Source organism: Lissotriton helveticus, chromosome 5_1 (assembly GCF_964261635.1).
Source record: "Lissotriton helveticus chromosome 5_1, aLisHel1.1, whole genome shotgun sequence".
NCBI classification, from domain to species: domain Eukaryota; kingdom Metazoa; phylum Chordata; class Amphibia; order Caudata; family Salamandridae; genus Lissotriton; species Lissotriton helveticus.
Window position 1 is genome coordinate 459401443 of NC_136065.1, and position 16361 is coordinate 459417803.

General features: G+C 46.3%; 1 protein-coding gene across 1 annotated transcript in view; it reads left to right on the top strand.

Annotated features, from left to right (window-relative positions):
- Window positions 1–11001: 11001 nt before the first annotated feature.
- Window positions 11002–16361, top strand: part of C5_1H10orf71 (chromosome 5_1 C10orf71 homolog) — a 133549-nt gene continuing 128189 nt past the window's right edge. The window contains exon 1 of the mRNA XM_078642709.1: window positions 11002–11071. The gene's annotated coding sequence lies outside the window, so the exon portion shown is untranslated. The remainder of the gene's footprint in view (window positions 11072–16361) is intronic.

Consider the following 16361-nt stretch of genomic DNA (forward strand, 5'->3'; position numbering starts at 1 on the left):
GGAGGTGTGACATTGTATCACAGAACTGTTTCTGAGTTGTATAACAAAAGAGCTACAATGTTTTTAAAACCAGAAGTTAACTGTATGAAGCTAGTTGAGGAAGAGGTAGAAGAGGTGAGTCTTAAGGTGCCTCCAGAATTTAAAGAGGTTGAGCTGAGCTCTGATATTGAGTAACAGCTACCTCCAGGAAGTTGTAACTGAGCAGTGAAGGGCTCCTTTTTGTAAAAGATGCTCTGAATCTAAAGCACTCACTCTGCAGAGACTTACAGCTCCGCAGACCATTTAGTCCACCAGACAAGAGTAGTAATTATGGATATGTAAGGAATGTTCTTTTGAGGAATAGCTTTCCAAATAAGGCAGCACAATTTTAACCTGGCCCTTGCATTCAAAGGCAGCCAGTGAAGCTCACAGAGAATGGGGGTGATCTGGTCAACATTTTCTGATGTGATAGTTAGTTTAGGCGCTAAGTGAATTGTTACTTTAAGTGGTGAATAAACTGTTGTAGACTCTTGCTTGAATTGCATCCATAAAGTCTACCCAGGAGACAATAAGAGCATGAACAGTTAACTTCAGGTGGTCTGTAGACACAAGATGCATAATGTTCTTGAGAGCCTGGAAGAAGATGTTTGCAGATTTAGCCGTTTTTTTCTAAAATAGAGCCCTGATGCCACGTGCCTCCAAGATCTAAATGAAAATAAAGAAGGCCAATGCCTCGACCCATTACCATGAGGTCACTACCAATGTAGTTTTTATTACATTTTCCACCATTGCTCCTTTCAAATTGGGGCAGTAGCACTCCCTAACGCCTCTATTCTGCTATGTTTGGGTATGAAACACCTTTGATCTGTTTGTATTAATTTGGGAAGCAGTCTCTAAGCTACGATTTTCCAGATAATTTTATATTCTGTATTGAGAATTGATGGGGGTCTATAGGATTTGAGATCAGTTGGGGACTTATCGGCTTTCAATAAGGAATTCACTATTACCTCTCTGGTTGTGGGGGGCAGAACTCCCTCAGCAAGTGAGGTGGTATAAAGTTGGAATAAGTTAGGGACTAGTTGTGTCGCAAATGCTGAATAGAATTCGATGGGGGACCATCTGAGCCCGGGTTTGATTACAGGCAAGTGCCTTTATTGCACCACGGATCTCGATAGGGGAAAGTGGCCCGCCAAATCCTCGGCATTTGCGTCGGAAATAGTAAGGAGCTCTACAGATCCAAGAAATTCAGTGGTTGCTTCTGTTGTGTCAAGGGGAGGGGCTGCGTAAAGATTCATGTAATACTCCTGAAATGCCCTATTTATTTCTGCTTGGGAGGTGACCAATGTGTGGTGACTATCATGGACCTCCAGGATTGGTGTGGGTGATGTTTGTGGTTTTATCTATCGCACTAAGAATGTGCTGGCCCTGTCTGCCTCTGCATGCATGCACAATGTGTATGCATTCAAATCAATCGTTCACAGTCGTTCTAATAACTTTGCATATTTTATTCTAGCCTCTTGTAGATCTTCTGCTCCTCTCATATCCGTTCTGGCAGCTAACTCTAGTGCCTGCAATTTATCCTCCAACTCTGTTATGTCTCGGGCTACCTCCCTCTAAGGCACCTACTAACGTCACCATGGAGACTCCTCATATTTTTACCTTAAGAGCTTCCCATTCCACTGATCTAGTCGTGGCTGTACCCTCATATTTGTCAAAATATGTAGTGATGGCAGTTGCTAGTGTGTTATGAAACACTGGATCTTCTAATTTTAAGGGCTCCAAATGCCATGTCGGTATTGGCGAGGGGATCCGGCCCCAACTAAGAATCAATTCTATTGGATTATGGTCTGAGATGGTTTTTCCCAAGTAAATGCTCTGTATGATCGATGGGAATAGGTCTGGTGTGCAAAGGAGGTGATCCAGAAGGGTGTGTAAACAGTGCGGGTGGGAACAATAGGAATATTCTTGCATATCAATATGCTGTAGTCTCCTGATATCAAGTCAACCCCACCCCTGTGTCCCTCTGGCTAAGTTAGTGGCCTGCGCTATAGCAGTCGTGTTCGATAGGGGAGGGTGGGATCGGTCTAGTTGCACATCGAATACCGCATTAAAATCTCCTCCCAGTATCCACGTATACTGAGTCCAGTCTGAGAGAGCATGCAACAGTCGGGACAGGAAGGCATCCTGATCAACATTAGGTGCATAAATGGACCCCAATACTATTTGTTTGCTATCTAGGGCTCCTCGTAGCAACACATATCTACCTTGGTCATTTATTCTGCTCTCATTAAGAGAAAAGTGAACCCCGGCTTGTAACCAGATTGCTGCCCCTCTTGAAAAGTCAGAATAAGCACTTGCATAAAGCTGGCCCCTCCAACATCTCTGCAATTTACAAGTTTCTGAGGATATCAAATGTATCTCTTGCAAATATACTATTTGAGCTCGACAACTGTGTAATTGAGCTACAATTCTATGGCACTTGTGAATCGATCCCATACCCGAACATTCCAGGAGATGATAGTGTACGATTTAGCAACCTACATCATTAAAAAAACACAGAAGCCATTTTAGTCCGCCCCCCCTCTCTGACCCCCCACCCCCGCGATTGCGAGCAGATAGACCAGCTGCAGTTTAACTAATATAACATTAGCCCAATACTGGGTCAAACGATTAAACTTCACTCAACCAAACTGTGCAAGAAACATTAAATTTAATACACTTTCACTGAAACAATTGCTTTCACTTGTGGGGTAAGCTGCGTACTTGTTATAAGTATATACCATATGCAATGGGTGGATTATCCCAAGACAGGCCAGACCACGGGACATTTCAAACGATTCTTACCATACAGACTCTTAGGATATATTCCTATCATGGCATATTTTTCACTAGCCGGGGCCCAACTGAAACCATTTTAGAACTTTCCTCAGATCATGTGTATAATATCTGAGTAGTGAAGGGACATCCTCCCAGTGCAACCACAACAGATTCAGCCCAGCGGGTCGTTACTCAGTTGCGTGGACTCTGATGAAAACAATGCCACCCAACCCCCCCCCGAGTCTGAGTTCATCTCATCAGAGGGGCTTGCGCTGATAGGCGAGTGAAGAGTCCGCAAGGCAGATGCAGACCGGAGGGCTTCCTGTCTGCCCTCCCATACCACCTGACGGGAAGGAGGGCTAGTCCCAGTACTTTGTGTCATAAGTCCTTTTCTGCGCCTCCGAGGTTTCTGTTGTGAGTTCTTAGGGCGTCTAGTCGGTAAGGTGTCAAGGAAATACCTGTCCAGCCAATCCCATGCACTCTCCTCGCGTCGAAGATTAAGGAAAGCTGGTGGTGGATGATTTTCAATTTGGTCAGGAATAAAAGGGCGAATGTAAGACCCGCAGCACGGGCCGAGCCTTGACTTCCATGAATGAAAAACATTTGCGTTGGACCGCTAGAGTGTAGTCCTGGAAGATTGAAATGTTTACATTATCTAATTGTAGCATGCCATTGTCCCTTGCTGCTTGTAACACGTGATCCCGATCCCTGTAATTCAGGATCCTGGCCAGTATCGGTCAGGGGTTCACCTCAGGAATGGGCCGATGCTTGGGGACTCGATGGGCCCACTCAACCATGAAGAGCGCAGACAGTATTTTAGGGGCCATGCTAGTTTTTAGCCACTCCTCTATAAATGTTGTTGGGTTAGGGCCCTCCGATCCCTCCGGAAGACCCACTATTCTGAGGTTATTGCGCAAGGTGCGTCCTTCTGCATCATCCGCGCGGGCCTGTAAGGATTCAATCATTGTTGGCGCATATGCAGCAGTTGCTCATCATGCTCTTTCACCTGCGGTACCATAGTGTCTAGCATCTGCTCATTTGACTTCACTTTATCAGCCAGTTTTCTGTGATCATCATTGAGTAGGTTGAGTTCTGCCGAGATTGCGACTAGCTGCTGTGCGATTGCGGATCTGGAGTCATGAATTTCCTGCAGGATCATGTCCAGTTTATCAGTGGAAGGGGTGGATGTGGCCCCATCCTCAGCCTGCCGGGAGCGCACAGATGAGGTTTCCAGCCCTTCCAGACTCCGACACTGTTCTTGTCTTCTCTCTGCCCATGTTTACTGGTGATTGGACTAGTTATAAGTTATGGCTCAGCACTCCAGAACACCACTTCGATTAAGTCACTGAGCCTACTGGATGATGAATGAAGGTACTGGAGGGAACAATGCTTGAGAGGGTGGCATGTTGGTATTCGTAGGTTCTCACAGCCCCCTCCTCATTGGTCTCTGGGGGGGCACAGTGTCTAATCTCCTGTAGCCTCTCACAGCACTGCCCAGTTCCACTCAGTTATCAAGGCGAGGAGGGCACTAAATCAGTGGGACAACAGACCTGATAATCCCTTACTTACCCTTGGTGGTGAGATCCGCCCTTCTTCTCTCTCTGGTGCGTAATGTATGGGACAACCACAGTACCCCTCTCCGGGGGTGGCCCAGATGTATGTGGTGGGCTTATCCATGGTTTATATTGTCCATGGTTGGGGCCAGCCCACACTGGTGGAACCTCGGCATGACGTGGGGACCCCGGTATTACCATCTTCCGGGTCCCATCTGTCCCCGTAAGCCAGAATTGAGGAGAGGAGCCCCGTAAATGTCCTCGTCAGTTAGCAGGACCTTGGGGGCACAGGCAGGCCTCTGTGGCCACCAGAGGCCAAATAGGATAGTTCCCAGGGCCCCCGCTCGGGCCCGCATGCCCAGAAGTTCAGTATCAGTTCAGAGAGGGGGTCGCCTGGGGAAGCCGGTACCCCACTACGTACCTCGGTACTCAGGGACTTGCCTCTTCGTAGGGGGGGGGGCGTCTCAGGTATCCATCCGCCCTGTCTCCGCACCTCCACAACCCCGCAGAATTTAGAGCCGCAACCAGGGGGAGGAGATAGATGGATCCACAATTGCCCCTCGGGTCTGCCGCATCCGCTGAAAAAAGGCTGCAGTAAATAATCCACTTAATCCAGTTCTGGATGATGTCTGGCAGCCGTCCCATATCATGCCATGTCTCCGTAGGGCTCTCTAGTGCTCAATGCCGTTTGGGTGCAACCAGGCGAAAATCCGGGGTCTCGCGTGTAATTGCACGCCGTCGTTGCGCAATCCAGTCCAGCGCGTGCCTCAGGAAAGCTCGCTGCTTTGATGCTCACACCTAGAGGCGCAGGCCCGCCACGGCGTAGGGATATTCTGAGGTCCTGAACCCGTCCAGTACCGCTCAGCAACTCCCCTCTGGGCCAGTTTTTCAGCCCTTTGGTGTCTGGCTACATTTGGAGACCTGGCCAGCATCTGAAAAGGCAGAGTTTGTAAATAAATGGTCGGATTAGGCACCCCAGAGCATGTCACTTATGCGACCACCATCTTGGGCTGCTAGCCACACCCCCTCTATTCCTGCATTCCTCCTGCTTCGCTTGCACTCCACTAGAGCTCGCTTCACCTTTGTTAGTTACATTCTTTGGCCCAGATCTCGTATAATTCATATAAACATATATAAGATCTGCAGGCTTGGTGTCCAAACTGATTCGAGACACCCCCACTGAGTATGTCACCAAGCTCACAATACCACTAGAAACACCTCTTACCAAGGAGAGTATAGTTCTTGGCAACTATCAAACATGACAACTCTGTCCCATCAGGGATTGTAGAAACAAGGCTTCTTTTCGCTCAGTCACTCGTGCTCACTTTGTCTCAGAGAGCGATACACAGAATAAACAGTGGGGACATTTCTCAATAAGTATTTGTTGAACCAGCGTCATTCTAGTGTAAAATAGGTGTGCTGAAACAACCGTTAGACAGTAACAGATATAAATGATGATAAGCACTAACAGGGTAAAAGAATGGTAGATTTCCACCATAGTGCTAAAACTATAAATACAGGCAAGTATAAGAATACATGACAGTAATAAACGCGTACTCCTAAGATGCGTCCCTAACTAAATGTACCTGAATGTACCTAGCATGGATGTGGGTGTAAAGCCAAGACTCCCTCTAGGATAAAGTCAACCCCAGTACATGAAGATAGAGACTGTGGGACCCCGTTCTGGTCTCGAGGTGCACACCCCGCAAGGGATGTCAGACCACTGCAAGCTGGAGTGTCTGCGTGCAGGAGCCTCAGCGTCTCGCATCAGTGTGTTGGCATGGAAGTCCTTTTCTCCTCTCTGTACCTTAGAAAGAGATGGTGTATATATACCCAAAGTGATACCCCCTGGGATATACCTCGCGTCGTCATGTTGAACTAGGATGACGGAAGGAATAACCCTTGTACATAGTTTTTATGCAGGAGATGTTCGGCCTGCTGTCTAGCTGTGATTCCAAGAATCCTCATGCATAATGAATGAGGCTTAGGCCTTTCGGAGAAATCCCCAGGTCCTCTAGTCATTACCTCAACTAGGTAAAAGGTCAGTCCTAAGAACCGTTATGTAGTGTAATATGAGGGCAATGTAGGTTAAAGGTGCATGTATTACCTGAACAGATATTGGGGTACTGATATGGACTATAACAGTGCCGCCATCATGCCCTCCGACGCTCTCCTCATGGGCCGAGCTCAACACTGCTCATCCCGAACACCAACTACCAACATATCCTCGCACCACTCCTCACGCAAGAGGCAGGGCACCAATGTAATCTTGTCCGCCATATCCCCTCAAATCTGCCAAACTTCCATCTCCCCCCAAAAAAAATCATTGCATCACTCGCTCTATTGAATGTCCTAATGCCATATGTCTATCGCACCCCTGCAGTTCTTTCCTGATGCTTTGGGACAGTCAGATGCGTTCCTTGATGCCATTTGTCTCCCACACTCACTCATTTGTGTGTCCTGAGGTTGTGTATCTGTCACACTTGCTCAACCGTGTGTCTGGCACCATGTGTTTCCTACACTCTAGCATATGTGAACTGTTGCAATGTCTCTCGCTCAGTTATGTGCCCTCATACCATGGGTCTTCATCATTTATCCTTTGAGTGTTCTGGTGCCTTGTGTTTTTCACATTTGTGTAGTTGTGTGTCCTGCTTACTTGCATTTGCAAAAACACAAAAGAGTTACCCTTATTCACTGAAAAGGGACAGGGTATATGTAACAAACAAACTGTCATAAGGCTGTATCCTGAGGAAACGATTTGCGTAGATGTCGTTATACCTGGTGGTAAAGAGAGACAATCCCTGATCAAAAGGGAAGAAAACATTTTTGAGGCCTTGCTCAACTTGATAAGGGATGATTTGTAAATGCTTAATGATTGTCCTGAAGAAGGTGATGAATATTTGATCTTTCAGCGAAACACCACGTTGACAGTATCCTAAAGTTTGGCTTTGTTTCGAATCTGGTTTTAACTTTTTCATTACATTTTTTAATTATATTTTTTATGTTAATATGATTGTAAGGTAGTATTCTATCAATATATATGAAGATCTGTAAGAGTGGCGTTTTATAAGAGATTTGTATACATCTAGCCCCGCTCCTCCTATGGCACTCTATATTACCAAATGGTAATAAGGAACTGTATAGCGATGGATAACTTGAAAAGGTCAAAGTGGTTAAGTTACGTGGAGTCAGTCTTAAAAGAGATAGGGCTCCAAAAACGTTTTAAAGACCCCCTGCATGTAAGAGGTGCCTAAGCAGAAAGTTATCAGCATGTTTAAGTTAAAGGCTGAACACAAGCACAGGGAATATTACCAGGAAAAATCCACAGTACAGGTTTATCACCGTAATCCACTGCCTATGGTGGGAGACTTTTCCTATTTAGCCAACATAAACAGAGCACGCCAACGATTTATTATGCTAAGATTCCGCACTAATTGAATTCCCTTAATGCTTGGTTATCCAGAAAAAACATATAACCATTCCAACTTAATCATGTGCCATGTATGATAATTTATCACCACAATCCAAATTGCATATAGTCCTATTCTGTGGGCTGTATGAGAGTGAAAGGAAGGCATACCTGAAGCCAATTCTAAAGAAAATGGGACATAAGCAGTGCCGGGTAGCTTTATTTTATCTAAAAACCCGACCCGACCCCTTGGTTCGCTACTCTGCCCCAACATTCTTATGGGCCTGTATGAAGAAAAGGAAGGGGTTGACATTTAGCCCATTAAGCTAATTGTAAATTTTGATGAATTAATATTCGAGAAATGAATTGCCTCTTTTATTATATTTTTAATGCATTTTCATCTTATTCTAGGATCATGAAGAACATTTTTGTAATCTTAATGATAATATTCTTGTAACAACATTTTATTAATGTATTTATTATGTGTGCTTTTATGGTAATTTCTAATATGATTGAATAAAGATGATGATGATGATGATGAAGAGATTTGTATCACCTGCACCCACACTTTACAAGGACTTATTGTAATTTTCATGATATGTATTTTGTGTTTACAAACAATGAAGTTTTATAACTGCTTTTTATTTATTTTTGATGAATAAAATATTTAGTTTTACATATTTATTATTCCATGTGTTGTTTGGCTTGTCATTGGAAGTATCAAGACATTTTGTAAAATGAATTTCGTTTGTTCTGATTGCAGATATTTTTTTAAGTGTTTAGTTTTGGAATCCCATTGTTCAATAACTACGTGATGACCATTGTTTTTGCCGCTTTGTAAAATAATTAGCTGTTTTTGGTTTTAGCTGAAGGTGGAACGGGATCCTTATTATTGTTTGTTCCTGCTTACTTGCGACTCTCACTATTGCTTAGTTAAGTGTCATGATGCCATGTCTCTCATGATCGCCTTAATTTATGTTCTGATGACGTGTGTATCCCAGCCCAGCCTTTGTGTGTTTTACTGCCCATTGGTCTTTCACCCATACTCAGTTATGTGTCTTAATGTTATGTTCCACAATCGCACCTTTGCGTATCCTGGTGCCTTGTGTCTTCCACATTTGTGTAGCTTGTGTGTCCTGATTCCTTGTGGCTTTTACTCGCGCTTAGTTGTGTGTCCTGATGCCATATCTGCCACATCTGCCTTGTTTTTGTTCTGATTCCATGTCTCTCCCACACTAGTGAATTTGTGTGTCTTGAAGGCATGTGTTTTTAGCACTTGCTCAGTTGTGTGCCCTGATGCCATGTTTTTCTCACACTAGTACATTTGTGTGTGTTGATGCATGTGTCTCCGATACTCGCCCTTCGTGTGTTCTGATAGACTAAATCTCTCACTCTCACTAATTTGTCTGTCGTGATGCCATGCCTCCCACACGCTCCTTGCTGTGTGTCCTGATTCCGTGTCTCCCACACTATGGGGGTCATTAGGATGACTGGTGAAAGGGACCACCCGCCATAAGGGCGGGGGTACCGTGGCTAGCATTAGGATGCGCCCGCCACAGTGGCGGGGGCATCCTGCATTCCTACCATTGAGGCGGCCGGTGCACTCAGCACCGCCCGCCACAATGGCAGGAAGGCATGCTGTGCACTTCCATGGCAGGCACCGTAGGTAACCCCCATGTGCACCCCCAACCCCCCGGAGTCCATGGGGCCCGCATCAGGCTCCCAAAGCAGACTCTGCATGCCCCTCCGTGGCGGCATTGCCGCCACAGAAAGGCATCTGAAAAAGCCCATTGTAATATGGCTGGCGGTGTCTGATAGACACCGCCACCATATAGACCCTTTTCCACCCCGGTCACCGACGGATGGCCTTTACGTCCGCCGCGGACCCCCCAGCCATACTAATATGGTGGGGGGTCATTCCGGCTAGGATGGCAGGGACGATCTGCCCGCCATCCTAATGGGAGCCTATGTCTTAATGCTATGTGTCTTTTACACTCTTTCCATTGCATGCCCTTGATGTATAGATCTCCCACACGAGTACATTTGTATCTTGATGTCATCACGTACATCTTAAGGATTTTGGGTGCCCTGGGCCAAACGTATTTTGGGGGCCCCTTGACAGAACAGCTTTGAATTTATGATCCGGTTTCAGCTTTTTCATGCCCTCTATGGCCAGGTCACTGAAGGAGCAGAGGCACACTGGTCCACATTCTAAATGTGTTAACATCTAATATTTATCGATGTTGATGTGTACTTTTAACATTGTAATACAGCAGCTCACTAATATTTTCTGTGACATATGAAGATGTGAGGTCCTGTTTTGATCTAAAGGAAACTTTTTTGTGGATGTTGCATGAATGATAAACACAACATTTATCTGCAAATTGTCTGTAATAGGCTCTCACACATCATCCACATTAAAAATAAATGAAAGGAAAACGGTATTGGTATTTGAAAAAATCTGCTTAAGAATTATTCCAAGGCCACCAGGGCAAGACTCTGCAGGCTTTATAAGGGGCTCCCCTGAAAGTCTGGGTTCCAGGGCCAGAGCCCACTTTACCCATGCCTTAAAACGTCTCTTGATGCCATGAGTCTTTCACACTCGCAAAGTTGTGCGTCCTGAAGCCATGTGTCCCCCACGTTCAGTTGAGTGGCCTGATGTGTGATCTGTAGCCCTGGCTCTGTGGGTGGCCTGTTGCCAGGTGTATCTCACAGCCGGTGCTTCTGACACTCAGCTCTGTACTCTTGACCTCTGTTGCTAAAACTGTCCACACCGACTCAGAGTCATCTCTGCATTTTTTGGTGCTCTTTCAGCAGGCACGTGGATGGAGCTTCGCCCACTGTGAGCTAACCAGAACATCCACAAAGCCTCCTGGTTCCGAAATGTCCTCTTCAAAACCCCCCAAAAACAACCGGCCCGAGTGTCCGGCCGATGATGCCGCGTGTATAAATAGCCGCGGTGCGCGCGCGCCCGGCTGGGTGAGACACCTGACACTGCCTGGTATTCCAACCCCGGGGCTCTGCCCTCGCGCGAGCCGAGCCCTGCCCGCCCGCGCGCTCACCGGCTGCACTTCTATTTCAGTATTTCGGAGGAACGTCCCATCCCCTGTGCGTTGACTTTAGCTGCTGTGGAGCTCTTCCTCCTCCCCTGCCCTCTCCCAGGAAGAGGGCACGGCCCGGGAACCCCGGAACCTGTGAGAGCAGACCGGGGGGGCTGTGACCTTTCACACCTGCTTCTCTCTTCCGGCTTCGGGGTCTTCACGCGGCCCGCCAAGCTGTGACGCCCCTTGGACGTAAATATCACTTAGAAAAGGTAAGGCGCTCAGAGACCGCACGAGCTGGATGTGTGAGAGGGGCCAGGCCGGCACAGCCCTAAGCCATGCCTTAAAAAGGAAAGCTGGACGGGTGTGTGACTCTGCCACGGTCCCTGCTGTGCGCCACATTGAGAGGATAGCACTGCCACCACAAAATGTCTGTACCTTCTGCCCAAAAGCTAGACTGCTGAGAATGGCTGGCCCTGACTGTCTGAAGAGAGCATAACTATGCATATATTGTAATTGAACTCTAAAATTTACTATATCACTCTAAGTCCTCATTAAGAGGGCACCAGACCGACGGTCGAGTGATGCTCTAGAAATAGAAACATTTCGTGAAGAGTACAGCAGCGGAGTGTGGTAAGTGTCTCACAAAAAAAACGGAGCATTGTTGTCAAGTATTGGTGGTATTACAAGCGCACGTGGCCTGGTTGAGAAGTGCTGAGATGGCGCCACTGCAACGTGACAGCCCGCGGATGAGGGTTGCTGCTGCTGTCCTGTAGAAATCAATTGTGGGGTTCTTTAAGATTACCACGGATCCTCGTTGGGCTAAAGGTAAGCTGTGCCTTGATATTTGTGGGAGGGTGGGGTAATTTTGGGCGGCACTGAGATATTTGATAGGTACAGTTTGTGATTGGTGGGCGAGCAGTTTGGTGCACAAACCTGTATTGGATGCAGTTTGGATAGTTTATCAGTGATATAAATGATTCGTTGCTGTTATGCTCGCAGCAGCCATTATTAAGTGTTAGGGTGTATTTTGGGGAGCAAAGCTCTAGCTCAGGGGCTATATATCTAAGGACTCTGAGCTATGCTGTTGGTACATATTTGTATTATTTGGCAGAGCTGGGAGCGGTTTAGGGTTCTGGGAGGATTGAGCTGGTTTTCCATTATGGTTTGTTGAACTGGGTGGGTGAAATTTAAGTTCACTGATCATGGTTATGGTGCACCTTTATTGAATGGGCAGTGGTGGGGTGTAATTTGTAGTTTTGGGCACGGAGAGAGTCCCGTCTGGGTTGCTTGGTTCGGTCAGCATGAAGTCATGATACCAATTAAGCTGAAGCTGATTTTAGCACAGAACTGTTGGTGCAGTTTTGGTAACTGGGGGTGGCCTTACCATAGTTCACCACGTTGTGCTGTGATGCTTTGTGCTGGGAAGGTATTAAGCTGGTAGGTCCGGCGTGGGGTACTGAGTTCACAATTTGCAGCACTGAACGGGGTTGTCGGTCAGTTTGGGGTATTGAGATGAGTGGAAGTTAAGGATTTCGAGATGGCTGAAGGTGGAAATTGGGTAGAAACTAAGGTTGGCTCCCTCTTGGAGAATAAGCGGGTTTGAGGTCTGGCATGGTTCGCTGACCTGAGTGTTTGTGCAGTTTAGGGTGCTAACTTGTGTTGCAGTGAAGTTTGGTGCACCCAACTGTATTGTGGTAGCCATTTATAGTTAATTGCCAGCCTTCGAGGTGCAGGTTGGAGTAATATGCTGGGTTTGGGGTCCCTTGTAGGCCTGGGTGGAACTTGTGGAGTTTCACTCCACAGAATTACGTGGAGTTACAAAAAAACTCCTTGAGATTCCACGGAATTCTGCTAACAGGCAGGAATAGGCATGTTGTGCAGTGATTTAGGTCCGGGAGCTCGTTCTGCAGTGAAAAATCCACAAGAATGGCATCACATAGCGGGCCAGAGGATACAACTCCATGAGTCGATTTTGCTGTCGCGTAAGTAGATTTTCTACTCGAGCGGCAGCTTTCTGACCGCAAATGGTCGTGACCCCCTGCGTTGGAGAAATCTCGCTTGGTGCTCTCCTAGGGACTGAAAATCGCACATGGGTACGCCAAAACTCGTTCGCCAACTTACCATTTTTGAGCCACCCACGAAAAAAAATTCCACTACCAGCCAGGTGGTGAAATTTTGCTGGTACTCTGCTTTACAAGTGTAGAGCTGAGTAGCTAAAATTCAGCCAATATCGCAGATGGAGCGGAATATATCCAGGGCCGGACTGGGAACCACAACCGGCCCTGGCAAAGTGCTCGGCCGGCCCCCCTCCCCAATCGGGGGGGTTGGATGTGCCGCCGAGCTCTTTGCCGGGGGCGGTTTTCAGCCGATTTTGGTACAGGGCCGATTTTGCACCTGTAACAAAAACGGCCCGCAGGGCCCAACACCGCCCCCACTCGTGCTGCGCACTGGGGGATTGCCCGGTGCCCGCTATGGCCAGTCCGGCCCTGAATATATCTCCCACCCCTAGTCCTTTGCTTGACTGGATAGACAAAGCGGGTTAAGGCGCATCTTGGTGGGAATGAAATATTGTGGAGTGTAGTTTAGGTCACTGTGCTACAATGGTTGTTCTCTTTGACCGCTGACCTCCTTTTAGGGTGAACTTGCCACATTTTCGATCTGTGTGCTGTTTAGCGGTACTGAGCTTATTAAGTGCAGTTCACTGCACTAAGTTGGGGATGCTTGCAAATAAAGGCACTGATCTAGATTACGCTGCAGCTTTGGGTGCACAGTTTAATGGTGACGGTTGGAAGAATGTGTTGATTTGAGGTGCTGCTAGTGTGCTGGGTTGGACTGCGGTTTGGGGCTCTGAACAAACTTGTTGTTCCAGCTTGTTATAGTGAGCTGAGCAAAAGTATATTTTGTAGCGCTTATCTAAGTTGGGGTGTATTTTTTGACACTAAACTACACTATGTGGTGTGTTGCATTGAGGTAAAGTAGGGCACAGTAGGACGCTGGCTCTTTATATAATATAACACAAAGAGGTATAATGTGTATATTTTAAAGAGACTCTCGGTATCTCTTATTAGTGGACAGGGGCTTGTTTTAACAATCCCAAGGTGCTCTTTTTGTGGTAGTGCGGTCAAGCAGCCATAGCCTTATCAATGAGGAGTGTTAGACATTTGTTACATACACACAATCAATAAATGATACGCACTCAATAAGGAGATCCACACCAATAAAGAAAAATAACACGTATCTTCACATAATTTTTGACACCAAGAACTTCTTTATTGGGTAAGTACTTTTAAAAATAGCAAATGGGTACTTAGCCGCGACTTACTGGACCAATTCTAGAGTTAAGGTAAGTATGGAGCAAGGTCCAAGGCAGCACCTATAGATCACCTTGGTAGGCTGTGGGACGTCCAGGTGCAAAGGTGCTTGTGGCGTCAGGTGGCCCGCTGATTTCAATGGAATGCGGCCCTTGGAAAAAGAGGCTGCAAGCTGGGGCTGGGGGGGGGGGGCCAGTCCGGGAATACCCACAGGGGAACTCGGTCCTTGAGATAAACAGGTACTTAGGGACGCCGTTGGTCCACTTCTCCTCGGTCTGTAGGACTCGAATGCAGTGGTATCTTTATGCTTCGCTTCCGTGCTGCAGGAGACATTCGCAGTTGAGGGGCCAGCACAAAGTGGCTGCAGGCAGTGACTGGAAGTCCAGTCTGGGCAAACCCAAGGTGGATTTCAACTCTGGTGGGTCTCAGGACCTCGTTGGCAACATTGGCGTACATCGACTCGGGCTGAGGGGCAGAAGGGCAGTTGTGCTTTCTGGTGTCAGGTTTTTGCAGTCCAGAGTCCTCGCTGTTCTTCTTGTGTGGCTGCAGCGTGGAGGGAAGTAGCCTCGCTACTCCACGGGAGATACTTGTTGCTCCTTGAAGTGCTGGCAGTTCTTCCAAGCTTTTGGAGGCAAAGCAGCTGCAGGACGAGTCTTTGGCACAATTGTCAGGGACAGCAGGCAGGCAAGAAGGATTGGCGCCAAGTCAGTTGCTGCTTCTCAGTTCTTGATCTTTGCAGCTCTTTGGTGTTCTTCTTCTTCTTAGGTCTTTAGAATCTCCTTGCCAGGGGCTCCCCTAAATACTAGATGTAGGAACCTTAAGGGGAGTGAAGGGTGGTAGCCAATCGACTACTTAACCTTGGGGTCACTACTCTCCTATTTGACCACTTCCTGTGGTAAGTGGGCATAATAATGTCTCAGAGTTGCTAATTCTGCCACCATCAAGATGGCATAAGTTTCCTAAAGGGGGGCACCTCACGCAGCTCACTTTAGGGGTGTGACTGGCCTAGTAGTGCACCACTCCTCTCCGCATATCCACATGGGCCCAGGTCAGAGTGTTAGTATTACAGGGTGTTGGCATTTTCCCTTCTGGGATTGCCATGGTTGGATATCAAAGGTATCAGAGACCTATAAAGCCTCCGTCCTTGATATGCTGATTACTTAGCCATACTGCTTGGAGGAGGTGACAACACCTTCGGCCAGAGCAGGCATTGTTTATGCCCTCAGAGAGCGTAGGCTCTCACCTGCAGGGGTCAGAAACCTGTCTGTGGTGGCAGACTGGTCAACACAAGTCAGCCAGCACACACTGGAGGCTGGTAAGTTTTCAGGGAGCACTTTAAGGTGCTCTCTGAGTGCATGTGTTAATAAATCCACCACTGGTATCAGTGTGGGTTTATTAATACAAGGAGTTTGATACCAAACACCAAAGATTTTAGTGAAGCCATCATGTAGCTGGGGAACGCGTTTTTGCCAGTGTCCACCACATGTGCTTAAAATGGCTTCCCTGTTCACTTGTGATATCTAAGAATTGACTTAGACTTCACAGAGGCATATCTGTTTATGCAGATATGTCCACACATGTAGTATAGTGCACCTTGTAATCATGTGGATATGACTTTATTGATATATGTGGTTGTATTTTGTTTTTATAAAAGTTTTAAATAAAACTATGATATATGTGAATATATTTTTATTTGATTGTGTATTGATTGTTGATAGTTCATAATTAGGGCTCCCGGTTTTATGGTGTTTAAATTTTGGACATTTCCATCTGTATTTATTCATATTTATTTTTTGTCAGCTTTATCTGTATTTATCCACATTTTTTATGGGTTTCATGAAAAAATAAAGCTGAAACTGGTATGTTTCTACATTTATTTAACCAATAAATGTGCAGTCATGCGTGAATGCTTGCCATGTTTCAGTGGTATGAACACCGGCAGAGATAAATCAATGCACTTATATGAAAATATGCAGATTTCAGTATCAGCCTTGTGCTTATTTTACAGCTGTTTAAGCCTCATTACTAAAATAACTTTTTTTAACCTTCTTAATAAATTCACGCAGTTATTGGGCTGCCAGTCATGGCAAGGTGTATTTGGAGTCACTCAAAAAATACCCAACTTCCGTTTTTATCCAAATTTAAAAATAAATGCAGACAAGAAAATAAATGTTTTTCTGTCTGTATTTATCTGTAAAAATCAGTAAAAACGGAAAACAGGGAGCCTTAATCATATTGCAGTAACCTA